The 25,696-nt window shown below is 43.7% G+C and overlaps 1 long non-coding RNA gene across 2 annotated transcripts in view; it reads right to left on the reverse strand.

Moving 5' to 3' along the window:
• Positions 1–679: 679 nt before the first annotated feature.
• Positions 680–25,696, reverse strand: part of LOC141271026 (uncharacterized) — a 30,023-nt gene continuing 5,006 nt past the window's right edge. The window contains exons 1-3 of one of the 2 annotated variants that reach the window (XR_012321797.1): positions 24,535–24,703; positions 24,021–24,259; positions 680–763 (exon numbers count right to left, since the gene is read on the reverse strand). This is a non-coding gene — a long non-coding RNA (uncharacterized lncRNA). Of the gene's footprint in view, positions 764–24,020; positions 24,260–24,534; positions 24,704–25,696 lie in introns of those variants that run through there. The other variant, XR_012321798.1, reaches the window with a different exon arrangement.

Below are 25,696 nucleotides of genomic sequence, written 5' to 3' on the forward strand. Positions count from 1 at the left end.
GTTTATCTTGGAGTTTTCTCACCAGTTTCAGCTAGCTCTGACAAAATGGGAGGCGCTGGGGAGGGGGAAGGATGGGGTGTAGCAACACCCGCTTGTTTGATTCACTCCAGAGCCTGCAGTAAGATTAGTGGTGAGGTGCACGCCACTTTTTAGATGAGCCTGAGTCATTAAGAGGCACGTGCATGAATAAGGTGTTTCTTACTCCACCATGCCTCCTCATCAAGACTAGCATGAACATCACCGGTCTCAATGAATAGTGGCCTATATATTTTATTATAATTTTACTACTAACACCTTCATTTTGAAATACTGGTTTATGAACAGTTCTACACAACATTGACTTGCTGAATTTCTGCCTTTATTACCATTCACATACTGTATATAATTTGTAAATAGCATTAGCCTACAAGGGTTAAAGTTTCATATTCTCCAAACCTGTTCAACAAGAAATGTTACCTCTCAACACAATTGTTTTTCTCTATCTTGCAACACGTGATACAAATTTGTAAACCTAATGTACTTAACGTGTTTTCATTCTGCAGAAGAAATGTTAGTTACAATTTTCAGATGTCAACATTTGGCATGTTCTAGGCACTAATGGGTATGTTTTTCTCTCTGAAATAATGGATGCAAAGACCTTCTTTTTATTCAATTTCTTCTGCAAATAACTAAACTTACCTTTGCATATGAACAGTTCTCTTCATTTAGTCTGAGCAGTATTTCACAGCATAGAGTAGCCGTTTTTTCCTTCAGAGATGTTCTTCTAAATGCAATGTAAAACAGGAAGTCACAACCATAGACATTTTGGAATACTGCAGCTGAGTCTCTTTGGTCATTTACTGTCCCTAGTCCTTCCTTCAAAATCCGATTCGTTATATTTTCTATGTTTCCTTTTATTCTCAATGACGAGCCGAGATCTCAGTCTGCACATGCGCCACCTCAGGCAGCCATTTTCCTGAAACCCACTGTCGGGAATTCAATGGACTCTGCTCCTGCCTCTGACATTTTCTTGAAACTCAGGACCTGCAGACCTATATCGCCTGGACACCCCCACCTCCCAGCCCGGAGCCCGCAGCATCTCCCCACTCTTGCCGCCACCAGCTTCCTAAAGCAGGGACCCTGTATCCTGTGACCCCGTTCTACCACTGACACCCCCCCAGTAAGCTACCATAAATTCAGACTATAAGACGGACCCTCAATTTTTTTTTTAAACATTTTTTTCCTATTTACATCTCCAAAATTTGGGGTGTGTCTTATGGTCTGTTGCGTCTTATAGTTCGCAAAATAAGGTATATTGAAACAAAAATCTGTCTTTGTAATGCATGAACTTGTTAGGTCTTCAAGAACGCTCTCCCTTCTTTTTTATATGGGGTATGCAGATAGAGGTATGACCACTGGTGGAGGCCTTGCCGGGTCCTTTCAGGACAGCTCACCCATCTTTGGTCCTCATCTAGTACTGAACTTTCACCTGTACCTCCAAGTAACTGCTAGCATGCAGCAGCGGGTACACCCTTGAAGACCACCTCGGCAGGCTGGCCAAACCAGATGAAGATAGCAGTTGGTTTTGAGGCCCACGGTGACTTTAATGGTTTGCCTACCAGTGCATGTAACGACTAGATTCGGCAGACTGTGCGGAAGTAACCACCTAAGATTCAATGGACAGAAAAGCTACTCTCAACAAAGCATTATGGAGCGCTGAGAGGACGTAGCGAGGCACATATAGGACACTGTTGGCCATCCATTGCATCCCAACCTATCTCCAGTCATCTTGACTAGTTCTTGCTACTGGGATTTGATAGGTACCGACAAGAGAGTGAGACTGATGACCTGCACAACTCTTCCTAACTTTAATCCAAGTCAAGCGCAAGTCATGACTTCAATCACCGTGCTTCAAAGTCCCGTGGCAATGAGTGAGCGGTGAAGCAGCAGGTGTGGAATCACTGGAAGCTGTAGTCACATATCTGCACACAGGCGGCTCAGGGCATAGGGTCGCTGTCCACGGGAGCGAAGCAGCAGTTGGGTTTGTCAGCCCCCTGGGTATCTGAGCAGCCCTTTTAGGATCACTCTGCTCACCGCCATTGAGGAAGGGGCTACAAAATATGCTTCAAATATATTCTGCTTCATCTTGCCCTGGCCAGCCTACTGCAGCTGGTGGGTGTCCCTCATTGCGGTCAACACACAAAGAAGAAAATGATGGTATTCAATCTTGGTACATGGAACTTGAGAACTCAGCTAGACAGTATCAAGGCAGACAGACCAGAGAGAAGAATGGCACTGGTTGCTAAGGAGCTAGCTTGCTACAATGTGGACATAGCAGCTCTCAGCGAAACGCACTTAGTAGATAAGGACTAACTGACAGAGCATAGTGGTGGATTCCCACGTTTTTGAAGTGGTCGAGGCAGTGCTGAACGACGACAAGCAGGCGTGGGATTTTCTGTCAAATCTCACCTCATCTATAAACTTGCGCAGCTTCCGGAGAGCATCAACAATCGCCTTATGACACTATAGCTCCCACTTACAAACAAGAAGCGTGTTACGCTGATTAGTGCCTATGCTCCCATCATGACCAATCCAAATGACATTAAGGATAAGTTCTATGATGACATCCTGTTAAAGAACAAGACCTCCACACTCACATATGACAAAAATATATTACTTTATTGTTTACACACAAAAGACTAAAAAACACCATAAAAAGGTGTCAGAGGATACAAAACATGATTCAAACAGGACAAAAAGCTGGAACATAGAGACATTCCAAAAATTCAAATGGGGTGATATCTACTCCAGGATCATCTCTAAATTAATCACACATTGCACTATACCCAAATGGCAAATCAAAAAATAGAAATTTAGTTCATGTCATCCTAAACGGGAAGAATAGCGCATATTACAACAAAATCAGTACAACACAGTTGTCTGAGCACTAGCACATGAATAAACAGATGATGGTGTATCACACAATAACACATCTGTTTGTAATCCATGATACCATCCTAAATTATGCAATTTGTGCACCTATATGTCACAAAAATGCCGCACAAGGGCTAATCTCTAAGGCAGCAATATACAGTTGGCCATATATATTGGAGATTACAGTCTGCTATACAGATGACGTAACCTAGAAGATTCGAACTGAGTATGAACAATGAAGATTTACGCATCAGCTCAGAATGTATTAGCGAGAGTCCTATAAGTTCCCGTCAGTTACATCATCCACATGTTTTAGAAAAGTGGAATCCATGATACCATCTAGGGTCAACCTGCCCAGAATGCATTATTGACAGCCCAGCCCTACAAGTTCCCATGTGTTCCATCATCCACATGTTTTAAGAAAAGTTTAATCCATGATACCATCCAGGGTTGACCTGTTAGGGGCTATTTTGCATTAGGTAGGGTCACTAATCTATTGATTTAGCGGGAACTCATTGATAATGCGATGTTTTCAGTCCGAGTGATCCGGTATTCCCATTGGATTATATCCGATTTTTGCTCTTTGTATGTTAGGGGTTATTTTGCATGAGGCAGGGTTACTAATCGATTCAGAGGGGACTCATTGATAAAGTGATATTTTTCATTCCGACTGATCCGGTATTCCCTTTGTATTGTATCCTGTTTTTTCTCTACGTGTGTTCTCTGTTTTCTCCCTTCCCTTCCCCTTTCATATTGCGGGAAATAACTGAACAGGGAAACCTGTAGGCATGTGGTGAGTATGTTTAGTAGTGTGTGTCTCTTTTAGAGTGCTACACATATGGTAAATTGTGGTCTGTGGTTTTATAGAGATACAAGTGTGGTAATATTATTATTAAGGGATATGAGGGGTCTTTATTTGACTTATTAAGGTTAGGATCTGTGTTCCAATAATAAGATCTTACTCGCAGTACATGTTATGTCAAAACGCGTATATAAATGACATTTTAAATGTAGATTATATCATTCCCTCTCTGTATGACTTCTCTCAAGTTGAGTTGAGTGAATCTTTCCTTCAGTTTGCATGATGGGATGGGTACTAATGTCTTGGCTAATAAGTGTATCTGCAAGTATCTCTATTGGAATGGCGATGACACAGTGAGACTGTGTGGATTGAATGCTTCCCCAGGGTCCCCTTGACAACGAATCTGTCAGGGGCGTGGTATAGTTTCACTGGACACCGCACGGGAAACTTCCGGGATTGCGGCCTTCCGGCACAAGCGCTACATACACGTGTCGCTAATAAGGTATGTCTCTGATAGGTGAAGAGGGATATTTAATCCCAACCCTCCGTCCATCCAGCTAAACCCCTTCTGATGAAGCTTGATGCAAAATGCGCGTCAAGGGGTGCTGGATGAGACATTCCACAGGTGGGTAATGTATGGTCATTTTTTCATTACTGATGTGTGCCATCTCAGCACATTGCACTTTCTATGATTACGTATTCTAACATTGCTATGTGGGAGATGTTCAACAATGAATCCACAATAAGTATTTGCAGCACATAGCACGAGGGCAATCAGCAGCTTTTTATTTTGATCACGATATACATCAAAAGAACTACACTCTCAGCTTATGCGATTGAAACTCCCATGGTCCTGCACTAGCCGAGAATTTTCATGAATGGTTAGACATGGTAGAGTTTTTTATCAGCTGACTGACCAGTGTCATGAGTAATTAAACTATACACATATATATATGGCCAAATGTACTGTATATTGCTGCTTTAGAGATTAGCCCTTGTGTGGTATTTTTTGTGACATATAGGTGCACAAATTGCATCATTTAGGATAGTATAATGGATTACAAACAGATGTGCCATTGTGTGATACACCATCATCTATTTATGCATGTGCTAGTGCTCAGACAACCGTGTTGTACTGATTATGTTGTAATATGCGCTATTCTTCCCATTTAGGATGACATGAACTAAATTTGTATTTTTTGTTTTGCCGTTTGGGAATAGTGCAATGTGTGATTAATTTGGGGATGATCCTGGAGCAGATATCACCCCATATGATTTTTTGGAATGTCTCTATGTTCCAGCTTTTTGTCCTGTTTGAATCATATTTTGTATCCTCTGACACCTTTTTATGGTGTTTTTTAGTATTTTGTGTATAAACAATAAAGTAATATATTTTTGTCATATGTGAGTGTGGAGGTCTTGTTTTTTAATAGGATGTCATATTTGATATTTTGACCTACCTTGATTAATTAGTGGCCTGTTTGGTTTAAAAATTGATGAACTTGACACACTTATTTCAGTAATCCCACAGTCAGACAAGCTCATTATACTCGGCGACTTTAATGCCAGAGTGGGAAAATACTATCAAAACTTTGAAGGAGTCATTGGAAGACATGGCATTGGCAAGTGTAACAATAATGACCTTCTGCTCCTCGAGACGAGTGCCACACATGAGCTTGTCATTACCAACACTCGAGGCACTGGCATCTCATTGACTACGTCATCGTCAGGAAGAGGGATATGATGGACTTTAGAGTAACGAGAGTCATGTGTGGTGCTGACTGCTGGACCAACCACCGCTCCATAGTGTCTAAGTGCAGGCTACTCATTCTGCCATGGAGGAGACCACAAGGGCAAAAGACTACAAAGAGGCTGAATGTCTCCAAGCTGCAAATCAGATGAGCTGCAGGAGAATTTGCCAATGACCTTGACGGTAGACTATCAGACAGTTACCACAGGCAGATGAGACTGGCGTCAGTAAACAGTGGACGATTCTTAAAGATACTAATTACGATACTGCCCTGGAGCATCTCAAACCAGCAGTCTGAAGAAACCAGGATTGGTTTGATGAAAATGATGAAGAAATAAAGGCACTCCTAGAAGAGAAGCACAAGCAGTACAAAGTGCACAAAACAACCCCATGTCGCTAGCCAAGGATGATGCCTTTATGAGCACAAAAAGAAAGGTACAGATAAAGTTACGTGAGATACAGGACAGCTGGTTTAGTAAGAAGGCTGACGAAATCTAGGGCTATGCACCCTGCCACGACCTGAAGTGCTTCTATGATGCGCTAAAGGCTGTATATGGACCCCAGTCATCCAACTCCTTGTTTCTTCTCAACGCGGATGGAATTAAGTTGCTGACAGAAAAGAAACAGATTCTGGAATGATGGGCTGAGCACTTTAACATCTTTAATCGCCTTGCTGATATCAACGACTAGGCCATTGCTCGCCGGCCTCAGGTAGAGATCAACAAGGACCTCAGTGTTCTTCCCACTGAAGATGAAGTCAGGAAGGCAGTAAAACATTGCAACTCTCCTGTGGCAAAGCACTAGGAAACAAGCTATTCCTGCCGAGGTATACAAAATAGGCGGCCATGTCGTGATTCAAATGATGACTAACCTATTCCAGTCCATGCGGATAAAGGAAAATGTTCCGCAACAGCTGAAAGATGCCAGCATAATCCACGACTATGAGAGAAAAGGCAACCACCAATCTTGCGACAACCATTGAGGCATCTCCCTTCTGTCCACTGCTGAGAAGATTCAAGCTTGCTTCTTGCTCAACCGCCTCCTCCAGCACCTTGAGCAGGGTCTATTAACTGAAAGCCACTGCGGCTTCCGTGCTGAACGTGGGATGGAAGATATGGTCTTTGTGGCGTGTTAACTCCAGCAAAAGTGCCAGAGGCAACGTAGTGACCTTTTCATGACCTTTGTCAACTTGACAAAAACTTTTGACAAAGTCAGCAGAGACAGCCTGTGGAAAATCATGGGAAAGATTGACTGCCTGAGCAAGTTCATCCCAATCATCCAGCAGCTCCATGATGGTATGATGGCGAAGGTCCTGAATGATGGAGATGAATCAGTTGCCTTCCCAGTTACAAATGGTGTAATACAAAGCTGTGTTCTCGCTCTGACCCTGTTCAGTATGCTATTTTCTGCTATGTTGACAGATGCCTTTAGCAACAGCGAAGACAGAATCCATGTTAGGTACAGGACTGACTGCAAGCTATTCAACCCCAGATGCCTGAAGGCTGTGAAAAAGATGAATGAGACTGTCATCTGTGACTTTTTGTTTGTTGTTGACTGTGTACTCAATGCCAGCAAAGAATAACAGATGCAGCATGAAATGTACTGTCTTTTACAAACTTGCGACAACTTTGGTCTCGTAATCAATACTAGAAATACCCACGTTATGTAGCAAACTGATCCAGGAAAATGATACCAGGAGCCACACATTATGGTGAAGGAGCACAACCTCTAAACAGTAGATAACACCTACCTTGGCAGCACACTCTCCCGCATAGTGATCATAGACGCTGAGGTCAACAATGGAATTGCCAAAGCCAGTGCCGCCTTTGGGAGACTCTGTAAGAATGTCTTCAAACAAAGGGGACTCAGTTTTACCACAAATCTGAAGGTCTATTGCGCAGTGGTCCTTACCACACTTCTCTATATTAGCGAGGCCTGGACTTTCTACAAATGGCATGCCAAACAGATCAATCACTTTCACTTGGGTTGTTTGCCCAGAATTCTCCACATCAGGTGACAAGACAATGTCCCCGACACTGCAATCCGGGGACAAGCTGAGTTCTGCAGCGTCTACACTCTCCTGCTAAAAGCCCAACTAAGGTGGGCTGGACATTTTGCCAGGATGCCAACCAATGGCCTAAACAAGTCATGCATGGAGAAATGTGTCAGGGAAAGCGAACAGTTGGGGGGGGGGCAGAAGAAACATTACAAATACCGCCTTAAATTGTCCCTCAAAATTCTGGGAGTCGAAATTAACGAATGGGGAAGCTTAGCTGCACTGTCCAGCTTGGCAAGGCAAAATCACCTCAGGAGCTGAAGACAGGAGAATATCTAAGGCAAAACAAAAGCGAGCTGTGCACAAGGCACAAGCAGTATCCACTGTCATGACTACATCTACTTATTTATATCACGTATGTGGGCGAGCCTTCAGGGCCCAGATTGGCCTCATCAGTAATGTCCAGACCCACAGCCACTGATGCTCCTCTAAACCCTGAAGTCATGGTCATCTTCGACTATGAAGGACGAACAACAATCCAAACGTTAGCTATATATATGTCTAGTTTTTGTATGTAGGTGAAAATTTTTATGCTACAAGTATGAATGAATAGAACCTAGGAAACGTTAAAAAAAATGTGTTGCATATTAACTGCTATACAATATATATTTATGTTTAACTACAAATGTGTTTTCTGAACCAGGCAACTTTATAAACCTAGGTATAGTTATTTTATTTGGCTGAAAAGTGTAATGCTACACTCTATGATTGAGAAGCTAGGATTTACTGCATATATTATACAGTAAATACAATACTGTGCAAACGTTGTAGGCAAAGTAAGAATGCTTTAAAAATAGAAGAGTTAATAGTTTATTTTCATCAATTAACAAAATGCAAAATGACTGAACAAAAGAGAAATCTAAATCAAACCAATATTTAGTGTGGCTACCTTTGGCCTTCAAAAAAGTGTAAACTCTTCTATGTACACTTGCACAGAGTCATGGATTTTGTAGGATTACAGTCAGGTGTATATGTAATCAGTTATATCAAACAGATGATAATGATCATCATTTTCATATGTAGGCTGAAACACAGTCATTAACTGAACCAGAAACTGCTCTATAGGAGGCTTAAAACTGCATGAGGAACAGTCAGATTCTGATACAAAGGTGAGGTTTAATAGTGTAGAAGAATGGGTTAAATTCTGAGCTGCCTGGACAGAGGGATGAAGTCAGAGACTCATGTAGATTCCATGCTGGGAGCTGTAGTTTGTGCGGTGACTTACTGAACATGGCGGCACAGAGGGAGTTGGCTGTTGTGTAATGCAGAAAATTGCCGGGTCCTATGTGATAGCACGGGAAACTTGGACCGCATTCGGATGTCATCTGAGTGCTGTCCGATATTTTTCACTGATTCATAGACTAGCATTGCCTATTTTGATTCAACGTTCAGATCAAAATAGGACACGTGTCAGTCCAAGAAAAATCACGGACATGTGAATGGCCCCATAGACTATCACAGGTACAAGTGCTACCACGGATAGCACTACTACAAGAACATCGGACCTCTTAGCTCTCTCAATATGTTTGTTTTAGCAAATCCATCTCTTCTTAGATCTGTGTGCCATTCCACTGTTATGCCAGGTGTTACTAGTTCGGAGCTACATAGACTGACACTGTCCAATTAGTGCTGAAAGGGCCAAATTGTATGTGGTGCCCCTGCGGATTCAGTCGCCACAGAGGTACTGCATCTCACCCAGAGGTGTGGCATCTCACTCTCAGGTAAGGATGGAGTACTGCCCGGGACCCAAACATCCGCATCCAACACTACACTACTCCAGACCAGCAGGAGGGGCAAGATGCATTGCTGCGCTGCTGAGCCCTGTCCCTGGCTGGAGTGGGGGGAACCAAGAGAGGGGGAACCATGTAGTGGGTGTGGGTGGAGGAAGCAGCTCAGGGGAGCACTTGAGAAGGAGGATATAAAAAGAGAAGCCATCTTGTGATTCCCGTCCAGTCTGAGGGGAACAGACAATCAGTCAGTCAGAACAGTCTGAGTGCTCAGGAGGAGGGCCTAGTGAGAGAGGCCCAGGACAGACTGAAGAGAGGAGAGGAGCAGGAAGAAAGGCTCCAGTAAGAACAGAAAGGATCCCAGGGGCATGGGCAGTGCGGATGCCACCCGTGCGCCCGAACCCACCAGGAGTGGAAGGATCAGGTCGCAGAGAGGGGACTGGCCCCTAAACTAGCTGAGTTCTTCAAGTCTCAACTAGATAACCGGAGGGTGCAGCATTTCAGGTGCTGCAGCCAACAGCCACATCTAACTCGCAAAAAAAAGGTGGCCATAGAGGACCCAGGGGACAGAGAAGACGTCGCCCGACAAGGTCTGCGGTCACTGGCTTGGGACACTGGATGTGAGGTGCAGGGAGACGGCCAGAAGGAACACACAGAAGGGGGTCCCGTTACGTACTCCGGAGGTACCTGGGAGTTTGCTGAACCCCTCCCTGAGTAAACACAGGACGGCATGGGAAGTTACCCTGTCCCTGGTAAATTGGAGTCTAAAAATCGTGAGTAAAACTCTGAAGACTGCACCCCACTGTCTCTGCGAATTATTACTGCGCCATCATCCCCTGCACAACCCTACACACCTACTTCATCGATAACATCCCTGCAATGCCCTGGAGCTAAGCTCTACCTGTGGAGAGCTAAACCAGCTCTGCTGCATGAACAACACCTCCAGAGGACCTGCTCCTCTGCGGCGGCTCCCTTTTGCCGCATACCACAGGTGGCGTCACGAACATTTCCTAAAAACTATAATCATTTTCTTTAAAACCCCCCTTTTATTGACCGCCCTGGGTCACAGACCGGGTCACCGCCACTGTGACATCTCCCCTAGCAACGACCAGCCCGGCTACCAAGTACCCCACGGCCCAGGGGGCACGTCATGTATAAGGAGCGCCATTTGAGTTTTTGAATACAAAGTTTTCTGGAATAATTAGCAGACGCCATGTTACGTTTGGAGAACCCATGATGTGCCTAAACAGTAAAAAACCCCACAAGTGACACTATTTTGGGAACTAGACCCCTCAGGGAACTTATCTAGATGTATGTTGAGCACATTGAGCCCCAAGGTGCTTCTCAGAAGTTTACAACATTGAGCCGTGAAGACAAAAATGTCACATATTTCACACAAAAATGTTTTTTAGCCCCAAATTTTGCAATTTCATAAGCATAACAGGAGAAATTCCATAACAAATTGTGCAATGGAATTTCTCCTGAGTACGCCGATACCCAATATGTGGAGGAAAACTACTGTTTGGGCGCACAGCAGGGCTTGGAAGGGAAGGAGCACCATTTGGCTTTTTGAATGCAAAATTTGCTGGTATAATTAGCGGACGCCATGCTGCATTTGGAAAGCCCCTGATGTGCCTAAACAGAGGAAACCCCCCACAAGTGACACCATTTTGGAAACTAGACCCCTCAGGGAACTTAACTAGATGTGTGGTGAGCACCTTGAACCCCCAAGTGCTTCACAGAAGTTTTGAACATTGAGCCGTAAAAATAAAAATTTCACATTTTTCCCACAAAAATGCTCTTTTAGTACCATTTTTTTATTTTCACAAGGGTAACAGGAGAAAATGGAACCCAAAATTTGTTGTGCGATTTTCTCCTGAGTATACACTTACCCCATATGTGGGGGAAAACCACTGTTTGGGCGCATGGCAGAGCTCAGAATAGAAGGGGTGGTGGTTTGGAACGAAGACATTAATGGAATTGTCTGTGGGTGTCATGTCGCATTTGGAGAGCCCCTGATGTGCCTAAATAGTGGAAAACTCCCACTAGTGCCCTTTTCTTGGAAACTAGACCCCTCAAGGAATCTATCTAGTTGTGTGGTGAGCACCTTGAACCCACAGGTGCTTCACAGAATTTTACAACATTTATCTGTCAAAATGAAAAAAAATATTTTTCACACAAAAATGTTGTTTTAGCCCACAATATTTTCATTTTCACAAGGATATCACAAGAAAAGGGACCCCAAAATTTGTTGTGCAATTTTTCCTGAGTAACAGAATCCCCCCTCAAGTGACCCCATTTTGGAAATTATAGACCTTTGGAAATTTATCTACAGGCCTGGTGAGGATTTTAACTACATTAGTGTTTTCCAGAAACAAGTAGTAGTGGATGTTGCTGAGTGAAAATTGCAAACTGCCATTGTAGTGACCAGTACGTGCTTCTGGAGACATGCACCTGTAAATTAGGCGGGCTCTCATCGCTACAGAAATGCTAAACATGTGAACGCTAACTGCAGTTTAGGCACACTGTGGGGCTCAGAAGGGAGGTGAGCATTTGGATTTTGGAGCATAGAATTTGCTGAATTTCTTTGGGGGGCAAGTGCCTTTTCGCTTTTTCAAAGCCTTTGTGCTACTAGTAACGTGGAACCCACTTATATTTCCATTAACAGATGACGGACCTGAGTGGGGACTTGCTTTTTTTGTGGACTGAGTCAAAGCTTTTATTGTGATCTAAAATGGTATGTAAAATGTTTCCATTTATCCTGTGCTCTATGCTGAGCACTGATATTGGGGTTTCCATTTTAAAAAAGTCATTATCTCAGTAAATTAAAATACTTTATAACAACAGCTTGAAAAATTATTTTAACCCCTTAACCCCCGAAGGTGGTTTGCACGTTAATGACCAGGCCAATTTTTACAATTCTGACCACTGTCACTTTATGAGGTAATTACTCTGGAACGCTTCAACGGATCCCCCTGATTCTGAGACTGTTTTTTCGTGACATATTGTACTTCATAATTGTGGTAAAATTTCTTCGATATCACTTGCGTTTATTTGTGAAAAAAATGCAACATGGTATCCGCTAACAAATTGAATGGAAAATCGGCTCAAATTGTTAGCGGACACCATGTTGCGTTTGGAGAGCCCCTGTGTGCCCAAACATTGGAGCTCCCCCACAAGTGACCGCATTTTGGAAACTAGACCCCCAAAGGCACCTATCTAGATGCATAGTGAGCACTTGGAACCCACAGGTGCTTCACAAATTGATTCGTAAAAATGAAAAAGTAAAAAAAAAAACACTTTTTCATTTTTATGAATCAATTTGTGGAGCACCTGGGGGTTCCAAGTGCTCACTATGCATTAGATTGGTGCCTTGGGGGGTCTAGTTTCCAAAATGGGGTCACTTGTGGGGGAGCTCCAATGTTTGGGCACACAGGCACTCTCCAAATGCAACATGGTATCCGCTAACAAATTGTCGGCTCAAATTGTTAGCGGACACCATGTTGCGTTTGGAGAGCCTCTGTGTGCCCAAACATTGGAGCTCCCCCACAAGTGACCCCATTTTGGAAACTAGACCCCCCAAGGCACCTATCTAGATGCATAGTGAGCACTTGGAACCCCCAGGTGCTTCACAAATTGATTCATAAAAATGAAAAAGTGAAAAAAAAAACACTTTTTCATTTTTATTAATCAATTTGGGAAGCACCTGGGGGTTCCAAGTGCTCACTATGCATCTAGATAGGTGCCTTGGGGGGTCTAGTTTCCAAAATGGGGTCAATTGTGGGGGAGCTCACCAGGACTCTCCAAATGCAACATGGCGTCCGCTAACAATTTGAGCCGATTTTCCATTCAATTTGTTAGCGGACACCATGTCGCGTTTGGAGAGCCCGTGATGTGCCTAAACAGTGGAGCTCCCCCACAAGTGACCCCATTTTGGAAACTATACCCCTCAAGGATTTTATTAAGGTGTATAGTGAACATTTTGAACCCAGAGGTACGACACAGAATTTGATAACATTAGGTCATCATATTGAATAAGTTGTCATTAGTCTTGAGCGCAAGTGCTCGCTACTTGAGTTTGCATCGGGGACTCAGGTATGCACCATGTACTGCGTGTGCTCGAGTGACATGCTCGAGTCCCTGCCCCGCATGTTTCACGGTTATTAGACACCCAAAAAAAAACATGCGGGGATCGCTTGTGCATGGCAGGCAATCCCTGTAAAGTTTTTTTGGCCGCGAAGCATATCGGGCGGAGACTCGAGCATGTCACTCAAATACCCACGATACTCAATGCATACCAGAGCACCCGATGCAAACTCAAGTAGCGAGCACTTGCGCTCAACACTAGTCGCCATATCGTCATCTTTTTTTCTTAATTTTGAAAAAAATCCCAACCCCATCACAACCCTAACCCCAAACCCAGCCCTTACCCTAGCCCTAACCCTAGCCCAACCCTAACCTCATGCGGTATAAGTGATTAGACGACCTTATTCTTCGGGTCAGTGAGACTACAGAGATACCAGAATCATATGGGGTTTTTATGACTGACAGCTGTCACACACTAAAAGACGCATTTTTTGTAAAATCTAGTTTTTGCATCGCCATATTTTGAGAGCTATAATTTTTCCAGATTTTGGCAGACAGTCATGTGACGGCTCGATTTTTGCGGGATGAGTTGACGTTGTTATTGGTGCCATTTTCAGGCACGTGACATTTTTTGATCGCTTTCTATTCCGATTTTTTGGAGGCAGAATAAACAAAAACCAACAATTCAGGAATTGTTTTGTTTTTTTTTATTCTGTTCCGCGTGTGGTAAAATTGATAAGGTAGCTTTATTCTTCGGGTCAGTACGTTTACAGCGGTACCACATTTATATCGTTTTTCTATGTTTTGCACTTTTACATAATAAAAGCAATTTTATAGAAAAAATTAATTTTTAGCATAGCTTTATTTTGAGAGCTATAACTTTTTTATTTTTCGGCTGATGGAGCTGTATGTCGGCTTGTTTTTTGCGGGACGAGATGACGTTTTCAGAGGTACCATTTTTATTCATAGTTGTCTTTTTGATCGTGTGTTATTCCATTTTTTGTTTGGCGGTATGGTGATAAAGCATTGTTTTTTGCTTTGTTTTTTTTTTTTTTTTTTACCGTGTTCACTGAAGGGGTTAACTAGTGGGAGAGTTTTATAGGTCAGGTTGTTCCGGACGCGGAGATACCAAATATGTGTACTTTTATTGTTTTTTTTGTTTTTTTATAATAATATTTATTGATGGGTACATTATATTTTTATTTTTGGTGGATTATTTTATTTATTTATTTATTTTATTTTATTTTATTTTTTTTTTTCACTTTCTGAAAGTTTATATACTTTATTACTTTGTCCCACTATGGAACTTTCACTTTTTTTTCTCTGATTGCCTGCATGGCACAGGAATGCAGCACCATCCCTGTGCCATGCAGGCTGTCAGCGCTGGACAGGGAGAGGATTGTTTGGAGATGCACTGCGCATATCCAAACAATCTTCCTGCTGTCTGGTGACCCGGATGTTGTCATGACGACATCGGGTTGTCATGGCAACACCCGGGAAGCCGCGTCAGACAGCGCTGGAAGCCGGAAGAGGAGGTGAGTATCTGCGATCACCTCCCCTTGCCCCCGCAATGCTGCGATCGACTTTGATCGCAGCATCGCGGGGGTTAATGTGCTGGGAGCGGTGCAGGACTGCTCCCTGCACATAGTATCGGGTGTCAGCTGTGACAATCAGCTGACACCCGGCGGCGATCGCGCCCGCACAGCCTGTGTGCGCGCGCGATCGCCATGACGTACTAATACGGGTCTGGCTCTTAAGTCCCAGGGCACAGACGCGTATTAGTACGTCAACTGTTGTTAAGGGGTTAAAATCCGAAATTTTGGCCTACTGAAATGTATGTTCAGTAAATGCACTCAATACTTGGTCGGGGCTCCTTTTACGTCAAATACTGCATCAATGAGGTGTGGCATGGAGGCGATCAGCCTGTGGCACTGCTGAGATGTTATGGAAGCCCAGGTTACTTTGATAGCAGCCATCAGCTCGTCTGCATTGTTGGGTCTGGTGTCTCTCATCTTCCTCTTGACAATACCCCATAGATTCTCTATGGGGTTAAGGTCAGATGAGTTTGCTGGCCAATCAAGCACAGTGATACTGTTGTTTTTAAACCAGGTATTGGTACTTTTGCCATCTATGAGAAAATTTTACAGCACTTCATGCTTCCCTCTGCCGAAAAGCTTTTTGGAGATGGAAATTTCATTTTCCAGCAGGACTTGGCACCTGTCCACACTGCCAAACTTACCAATACCTGGTTTAAAAACAACAGAATCACTGTGCTTGATTGGCCAGAAAACTTGCCTGACTTTAACCCCATAGAGAATCTATGTGTTACACGCACAACGCTAGGTTCAGATAGGGCGAGACTAGTTTCATGAATTCGTTGGAATCCTGGGGGACTCGTTACTCAGGGCGACCATAGGCTGCAGCTTCTCTCAGGCACACGATAGATTCAGTTGCTGACCATACACATCTGACAAGAGTCTTTTTCAACAGTTTAACAGTGGAATTTAATCTGATGCACGGCCAGTGCAATTCAGGGATATTACAGCAACAATCTTCATTACAGTACAGTCTCATAAAGCAGGCAAAGTAACGTCAGTCTCTAGTAGCATAATTCAGCACAGATTAGATCTCTTGGCAGCACACTTCTATGCATAAACAGCAGGCTTTTCCTTCACAAGGACTCACTAGTACACAGCATTCTTTATCCTGCATGGAGATGGAGAGGAGGGGAGGGTTTGATGAGGGAGATGATCCTTGTGACACAATTCCTTCCAGTCCGTATCTTCCTGCTCAAAATACTCTGCACTGAATTGGACTTCATCTGTACTCCTTGGTACAAACTCTGGAGCCTCGGGACTTAGTTCACTTTCCTGAGGATGGTACATCCCTCTCCTTGCCGTTCCGAGAAATACAACGGTGTGCTCTTCTTCATCAGAACTTTCAAGGTCACTATCCACCTCCAGAGCTTCAGTCTGTGGTGGTCCCTTAGTCGATCTCAGACGATGTCTGTTTACTTCTGGGAAGTCTTGTTGTGGAGGGAGATAATCACATGGTAGTAGTAAATTCCAATGGACTATTCTGGTTTTCTTGTCTCCCGTTTCCAATCAGATTTCATACACTGGACTGTCATCGGCTTTCCTCCTTATGACCACATACACCTTGTCTTCCCAGTATAAACTAAGTTTTCCTCGACCACCTTTCTTATGTACGTTCTTGACTAGCACCCGGCTTCCCGGTGCCAATTCTGCTCCATAACATTTTCGATCATGGTACTTCTTACTCTTGCTCTGTCCTTGCGTAACCACTTTGAACGCTATGTTGTATGCCTCTGCCATCCGTTCCTTCCATTTCCGAACGTACTCCGGATATGCTCTGTGAGTCTCTGACACCGGAATATCGAACATGATATCGATTGGCAGTCTTGGCGATCGTCCATACAATAGTAAGAAGGGTGAGTAACCCGTTGCATCGCTCTTTGTACAGTTATAGGCATGTACCACTTTTGACAGAGAACTCTTCCAGTCTTTCTTCTCGTCAGCTGTTAAAGTGCGCAACATCAACAATAATGTTTTTCCAGCATTCCTCACATGTATTAAAGCTGTCAAACAGTCGCAAATCATGTTCACGGAGCGACGAGAACTTAACTCCGGAGCACGCTGAAGATAATAGGTGCTCGCCCGAGCATGCTCGTAAATCCCAAGCAACGAGCATGCTCGATCATCACTATTGGGTAGTACCAACTGCTGGTTTTGTCCTCCTTTACGATACAGGATAACGTCTTCACTGAGGTAGCGCTTCGTCCATTCTTTAACTAAAACTGATTCTGCTGGTGACTCATTATCTCTCTCCTGTTTACTTGGAAACCGATTTTCGTCCACATAAAGTAGTATTCTACCAATTATCTGATCTTCCCATTGTGCTCTGCAGATTTTTCCTTTTGGTAGTTGTTGAATGGACATTGGGTGATCTTGTTCTCTCGCTTTTATGGTGGTTTCCACCGTCAACGGACACCACAATGGTGTGTCTTCCTCTTAATAAGCTTGAACTGCTTGGGTAGTGCTCTCAATTGCTTCCAGACTGACTCCCTCTGAGCATTCTTGCATGAATTCCTCAGGCTTTAGTGGCATTTTTGGCAATCCGTCAGCATCCGCATTGTATTTTCCTGGCCTGTACTTGATGCTAAAATTGAAATAAGCTAGTTCAGCGAGACATCTCTGTCCCGTTGCATTCAGTTTGGCTGTAGTGAGGACATAGGTCAAAGGGTTGTTGTCAGTGTATACCTCAAACTCTTTGCTGTAGTAGCGATAATCGCTAAATCATTCACAGATAGCCCATTTCAATGCCAGGAACTCCAATTTTCCGGAATGTAGATGGTAATTATTCTCAGCAGCTGGCAACATTCTAGAACTGTAACCGATGGCTCACAATTTTCCATCTTGATGCTTATACAGGGCAGCTCATAGTCCAACTTGAGAAGCGTCATAATAAAGAACAAACGGTAAGTTGAAATCAGGATATCCCAAGATGGGTGGTTTTACCAGGTAGTCTACTAGTTCTTCCAATACCTCCTGGTGGTCTGCTGTCCAGAGAATGGGCTGTTGGGACGAAACGGCGTTGTTTCTTTCAAGTCCGGTCCTACCCACGTTCTTCTTTTTCTCCGTGAGTGTTGTTGACTCTGTCGTCCCCCCCAAGAGGAGGTATAGTGGGGCGGCAATCCTGGAGAAGTTCCAAACGTAAGTACGATAGTAGGAGAGGAATCCTAATATCTGCCTCAACTCCCTGACAGTAGAGGGCCGCTTGTCTTTTAAGGCCAGTACCGGAGCGATTTCTGCTGGGTCCATGGTATATCCTTCTCCGGATGCAATTTTCCCTAGAAATCGGACTTGCCTTTTGAACAGTTTATACTTCTTTGGAGTCAACTTAATTCCATGTTGTTGATACCGCTGTAATACGGTCCTCACGTGTTCAACATGCTCCCGGAAGGTTTTGCTGTGTACGACAGTGTCATCCAAGTACACCTGGCAGATATTGTCCCTCAATCCTTCTAAACATGTCTCCATGCTCCTCTGGAATTCTGCTGGAGCTGAACTGAGCCCAAACGGTATGCGGATCCACTCGTATAACCCCCCGGTGTAATGAATGCTGTCAAAGGTCTACTGGACTCTTCAACAAACCCTTGATGGTATGCTTAACCCTGATCAAGGACAGAGAACCAGTTACTTCCTGATAGGCTATCCAGCATATTTTGAATCTTTGGTATCGGGTGCCGATCAGGTACTGACTTTCGGTTTAGTTCCCAGTAATCACAGCAGAGTCTCAACTTACCGTCCTTGTTCCTAACACAAACAATAGGAGAGGAATAAGACGACTTCGACTTTTGGACCCAACCTCTGTTGATTATGTCTTGTAAATACTCTTTCACTTCACTGTGTAATGGTTTAGGCACAGACATGTAACTTCTGGTTACTGGGGTTGTGTCTTTCAAATTGATTTTCACCTGCAACGATGGGATACAGCCTATATCAGAGACATCTTTGGAGAATGCATGACACTCTTCTCTCAGCATCTGTTTTGCTACCGCTCGATCTTCAGCACACAAGTGTTCCAGGGGTACTGGGAGATCCCAAGACCCCAAGATGGGTCGTGCAATTTCCTCCAGGAAAGGTCTCACACTGGCTGGATATACAGTTTTAATGGTTTCGATGTGACCTAACACAGTCTTTGGATCCAGTCTAATTTCGTGCTTCGTAGTATTCATCATCGGTACTATCACTCAAGCAAACCCACCAGTAGGAATCGTAAGCACAGTCTCACTTTGAACTAGCACTTCCGGAAGTTCTGATGGGTCTTTTGGCACGAACAGTCTTTTCTGGACTTTTCTTCTCGGTTCTACCCGGACTCCACACCTCACCCCCACCATCTGGTTTGCAGGGATGATGGTTGGGCGCCACCCTACCTTGACTTCTTTTAGTTCCATTGTATTCTGTGCTTTCTTTACTCTATGAATCACATTTTCCACCACGGCATTGGGTATGGCAAGCGATATGGCAATTGCATCCACCACCAGCGTCCCTGACTTGTGTTTCCTGATGATCTCACTGATTACATTATAACCCAGGATAGGATCCTCTGCCACGTTCTGATCACTGGTCACGAGAAAAGGTACCAAAAGCTCAATGGTGTTGGCCCTCATGTTGGAAAGTCACTTCCACCCAGCCTATGAAAGGGATTTTGGTCTGGTTGACAGCTTTGCCATAGAGTTCCACTGGTACTAAGAGTTCTTTTAGCGACCGAAGGCAGGTATGTGGCAGGTAGCGCCTTCTCCATTCTTCATTTAAAAGGCTCGCTTGGGCTCCTGTATCCCACAGTGCTTTTACCAGGAGTCCATCTAGCTGGCACTGTAGATATCATCTTTCAACGATTAGGCTGATGAGGCTATCTTTACTGACCGAGGAATCCTCCTCCCAGGAGTACATCCTTTGACCTCTGCACTGGGCATTAAGTAACTGATGCCCCTATTTCTCTTGCAGCTGTTGTAGACGGAAACACACCTGGGGATAGTACTGATGCAGCCATTTTACCTCATGCGCCGTTCTAGGGTTTGGTGAGATTTGGATTAGCTTCTGGGGCCTCCTCCGTGTCGCGGTTACCAGTCGCCCCGCACTGGAAACCTCCTGTCTTTTAACCCAAATGACTATGACCGTTGGCAATCCTTGGCATAATGTCCTTCCTCACCACATCTTAGACAATGGACACACACCATACTCTGATTTGATGAACGGCAGGCTTCACAAGCCAGGTATCTTCTGTTTTCTAACCCACTCCTGGGTCTGAGGGATACAGGTTCTTTTTCACCTCAATCAAATCGGCTCACAGTTCTCCTATTACTTCCTCCCAGTCAGCGCTGGCGGTCCTCTTTTTTGTTGGTGCTTTAAGGTTCCCTCTCAGAGGTGGCACTGGTGGGTCTCCATGATGATCTTCGGACTGGACACCGGGGGTCTCCAACTTCAGCTGACTCATTTTGGTGATTTTAGGAGCGGAGCCTTTCTTTAACTTTTGTTCGCTCTCTGACTCCAAACTAGCTGCCTCATTCATTTTTTCAATTAGGACTTCGTCCAGAATGCCAGGATGTTCAAGGTACTGTTTCAGCTGCAACTTGATGTATTTGCTGATTAACCCCGTTCCCAATGATCTCAAGAACTTCTTCTGGACTAGTCCAGCATCAAACCTCTCCTCCGCTTCTACATCTCTGGATGCAAACAACAGTCTATCCTTAAGTTCAATTGCTCTGAACAAGAAACTTTGGGGTGATTCATTATTTTTCTGTGAGAGGTTAATGAGTCGGTGGAACAATTCTTAAGTACTCTCTTCTTTATAGTGCCCTTTTAAAATCATCTTCAGCTGTTGCAAGGTCAATTGACTCTTCATTTCTAGCATACTACAGAGGTTCAATCCCGGGCTGATTGCTTTCACCCCACCCCCCTCAACGATCTCATCTGGCTGGTAGCCTTTCTATAAGCCTGCATCAATCTGGTGCAACAATTTCATATAAGACAGTTCCTTTTTCTGTTCACACTCTCCAATCTGTCCCAGGATCTTGAATTCTTTCCTTATGGTGATTTGTAGTGTTAGAGAGGACTGTCTTCCTGATTTATCGAACCCAAGCAGGTTAAAGGTCCAGTCTGAGTTTATCACCCATTCAGAGGTTTTGGTCGATTCCTGCAGGGCTGTTGTTAGGGCTTTGAGTTGTTCTTTCAATTCCTGTAGTTCAGTCTGCTGACGGAGATTCCCGCTTTTGGTAACTGGTGCCAGCCCTCCATCCTCCAACTTCAACCTGGTTAGAAACTGTGTTAGCTCCTGGAGGAACGTCCCCATGACGTCTTCAGCTTCTTTCTCCCCCAGCTCATTCATTTTTGCATTAATGACAGCTAATAGTTGCCTGCGGTTGTGTGCTTTAGAAATCTGTTCTTCTGACATCTTTATATGTTCTGCTACTGTTCTCAATTCTTCACAGGTTAACTGAAGAAGCAGCTCACTAGTTCTGTCCATTTGTATTTACACATCCATTGCTGCTAGTGAGTTTTCTTTAAGGCTGGTCCCCTTTAACTGTTGTAGCAGAGTTGAGTTAAGGTGCTGTGCTGCTGTGTTTTTCCAGGCACTTTTCCTCTTCTCCCTCTACACGCTAATTCCCACTCAGGACTCCCCATACGGACCACCAATGTTACACGCACGCCACTAGGTTCAGATAGGGTGAGACAGGTTTCATAAATTCATTGGAATCCTGGGGGAACCGTTACTCAGGGCAACCATATGCTGCTGCTTCTCTCAGGCAAACAATAGATTTGGTTGCTGACCAGACACATCTGACAAGAGTCTTTTTCAACAGTTTAACAGTGGAATTTAATCTGAAGCATGGCCAGTGCAATTCAGGGATATTACAGTAACAATCTTCATTATAGTACAGTCTCATAAAGCAGGCACAGTAACGTCACTCTCTTCAGTAGCATAATTCAGCACAGATTAGATCTCTTGGCAGCACACTTCTATGCATAAACAGCAGGCTTTTCCTTTACAAGGACTCACTAGTACACAGTATTCTTTATCCTGCATGGAGATGGAGGGGGGGGGGTTTGATGAGGGAGATGATCCCTGTGACTCAATTCCTTCCAGTTCTTATCTTCCTGCCCGATAATACTCTGCACTGTTAGTTCAGGGAGTTTATCTGACCTGTGTTTAGTTTCTCTCCTGATCTGAATCCTGTTCAGTTGCCTTCTGTCAGATACAGATAACACACCACCTTTCTCTAAGGCTCCAGCCAGAACAGTAAACAACTTCTCCACAATCCCCCTGGGCTCTGCTAAAACACTTCCTGTCTCCTGTTACTGCGTTAACCCCTCTAGTTCCTGGATGTTTCTGAAGCACAAAACTTCCTGTCTCTTGTGACTGTGCTAACTCTCATAGTTGCTGGATGCTTTTGAAGTAACAGCACTACTTCAGCATGTCACATATGGGATATTGTCAAGAAGAAGATGAGAGACACCAGACTCAACAATGCAGACGAGCTGAAGGCTGCTATCAAAGCAACCTGGGCTTCCATAACACCTCAGCAGTGTCACAGGCTGATCGCCTCCATGCCACTCCACATTGATGCAGTAATTGATGCAAAAGGGTCCCTGACCAAGTATTGAGAGCATTTACTGAACATACATTTCAGTAGACCAACATTTCGGATTTTAAAATCATTTTTCAAGCAGGTGTTATAAAGTATTCTAATTTACTGAGATAATGACTTTTGTGTTTTCATTGGCCGTAAGCCATAATCAACATTAACAGAAATAAACATTTGAATTAGATCACTCTGTTTTTAATGACTCTATATAATATATGAGTTTCACTTTTTGTATTGAAGAACTGAAATAAATTAACTTTTTGATGATATTCTAATTTTGTGAGAAGCACCTGTACTGCCTTGCTCAAAGAGTGCCATACTAAACACTGCTACAAATAGTCCAACCAAAGTGCCTCATCATAAATAGTGATACATTTAGTGCTTCCACAAAAATAATTCATTAATTCAGATCTTTATGCATCTCTACTGCTTTTATCCTAAGTCATATTGCACGACTCGTTAAAGGGTTGATTGTGACTTGTAGGATTGCTGCTCAAGTTAAAGTCCTCTTTTTCTCTGAAGAGGCAATTTGCATACATTTTCTTAGTGATTCTTCTAAAAAATAGTCATACACTTACCAAACAATTTAACAACCATATAGTATCACTGAACAACGCCCACCATACCAAGACCAATATACCAATAAAACGACTATACATTGCAAAATAATGGCACCACAATATAACCATATATTATTACCACATAGAGTTTTAATATAACCATCATCCTGTTACCGAGTAAAACCCACTACACCAAGACCAATGGGTTCTCACCGCAAATTAAAAAAAATTGTGTGAACTTTGTCTAAAACATGTGAACTTGGCCTAAAGTAGTGATGTCTTCCTTTGCACCCCCTTCCCCCGACACACAAAATATAAATGTCTGTCTGAGACATATAATGTTAATGCTTATAACTCCCATTATGGCCTTATGTAAATCCCGACACTACAGGGATAGGGAACACAGTGATGTTCCAGTACAGGGATAATGAACACAGTGATGTCATAGTACATTATGATACACAAAGTGATGTAACAATACTGGGATAGTAGCCCCAGTGATGTCATAATAAAGGGATAATATACACCATGATGTCACAGCACAGGGATATAAACTCAGTGATGTCACAATACAGGGATAATACACACAGTCATGTCATAGTACAGGGGTAATAAACACATTGACTTAACGGTTCAGGGATAATGTACACAGTAATGTCACAGTACAGGAATAATATTCATAGTGATCTCCCTGTACATGGATAATAAACACAGTGATATCACAGTACAGAGATAATGTACATTGTGATATCACATTACAGTGATAATGTACACAGTTATGTCACCATACAGGTGTAATAAGCCGTGATGTCACTTTACTGGATAATATACATACACAGAGCACAGAGATAATATACATAGTGATGTCACATTACATAAAAAATAAACAGTGATATTACATGGAGTTGAGGGATTATATATTGTTATAGGCTGACATTTGTACATTATAATACTCACCTGCTCCTATGCCATGAGGGAAGATTATGTTAGTGGTTCCTGCCTCCATGCTGTACTTCCTGTGGCACTTTCTGACTGTATTCATCAGATCCCGTTGTCTCTGATTTTTCTTTCTGTTTGCTCTCCTCTCTGGTCTTCCTCTTTGATTCTTCTGTTTGCTCGGCTGTCTGTTCCTTGCCCTTCTCTGTCTATGGTGGGAGAAGGAGACTCGGATTGACTGTTGTTAGGGCCTTAGACTCCTGGAAAACAGCAACATACAGTGATCAGGGAAGGTCCTCTACCCTGATCACTACTCAAACTAAAGCGCGCAATTCCTGTACAGGTGGGCATGCAGGGCCCACCAGAGGTTCCACCGATTCCCTACTAGGCCAGTCTGAGCCTACATAGAGTGTCTGCAGACTTTGCTTTCAAACCTGGACAACCTCTTTCACTTCATAAACCAGTTTTCCATATATACTGTATATACAGTAGATCTATATATGTTGTAATACGGCTTTATTTGGCAAAAACTCACAACTCAAAAGCAAAAGCTGTCCTCCGGATCGCAGCCGGGATATCCACACAGTCCGTGTAAAGCTGCTGACGTGGGAGATGGCCGCGCCGTGTCACTTAAGGTTTGTCAGATACGTTGCCTTCACAGGCTTGTGTTCTGCTTCACACAAGCTTGCAGAGCTTTCTGCTATGCTGCTAGCAATCCCAACACTGACACACCCAAACCTTTGCTACAGGTCTTTGAAAGGAATCTGTGGCCATTAGCCACTTGTAAGACCCGGGCTGAAGGGAGTGGACCACCCCACTGCCATCCTGTAGTCCACTCCAAGAATAAAAGCCCATGCCGGATTTTCTTAAATCCAACTTGGCCAAATAGCTTGACCAAGTCCAAACTTACTTTTATTCTGCACTGCAATCACAAATGTGTCTGTGACAGCAATGCACTCCATCGGTTTCAATATGCCTCTATGCACATCCTAGGAGATACATTCCATCCCTTGCATATGACCCCTCTCACTGCCTCACATATCCCCCCCTCTGTTCAAACTTGTGGGGTTGAACACTTGTCACCATACAAGGTGCCCGTGATAGGACATCAGCATTTCCCTGAGATTTCTCACCCCGATGTTCCACCGAATAACTAAAATGTTGTAGGGGCAGGAAACATCTGGTGACCCAAACATTCCTCTCCTTTGCATTTCTCATCCAGACGAGGGGCTAATGGTCCGGTACCAAACGAAACTGTTGCCCGAGCAAATAATAGCGTAGGGACTCCAAGCCCACTTAATAGCCAAGCACGCCTTTTCCACTACGCTATAACTTTTCTCTGCCGGGTAAGTTTCCTGCTCATGTAGGTGACTGGATGTTCCTCTCCGTTCACCTCTTGTGACAGTACCGCTCCTAGGCCTACCTCTGAGGCATCCGTTTGTACGACAAAATTTTTCTTGAAGTTGGGCCTGATGAGGACTGGCTGTCCACAAAACGCCGACTTCATGGACTGGAACGCTTCCTCCGCTTGATGGTTCCACCGTACCATAACCGACTTCTTACTCTTTAACAGGTCGGTTAGGGGTGCCAATTTCCCAGCAAAATTAGGTATAAACTGGCGGTAGAACCCAATGATGCCAAGGAATGCTCTCATATGTTTTGTACTCAAAAGTCTGGGCCAGTTTTGAATGGCCTCA

This window comes from Phyllobates terribilis, unplaced genomic scaffold, assembly GCF_046119375.1.
Source record: "Phyllobates terribilis strain yellow unplaced genomic scaffold, ASM4611937v1 Scaffold_5__5_contigs__length_657084704, whole genome shotgun sequence".
Lineage (NCBI taxonomy): Eukaryota > Metazoa > Chordata > Amphibia > Anura > Dendrobatidae > Phyllobates > Phyllobates terribilis.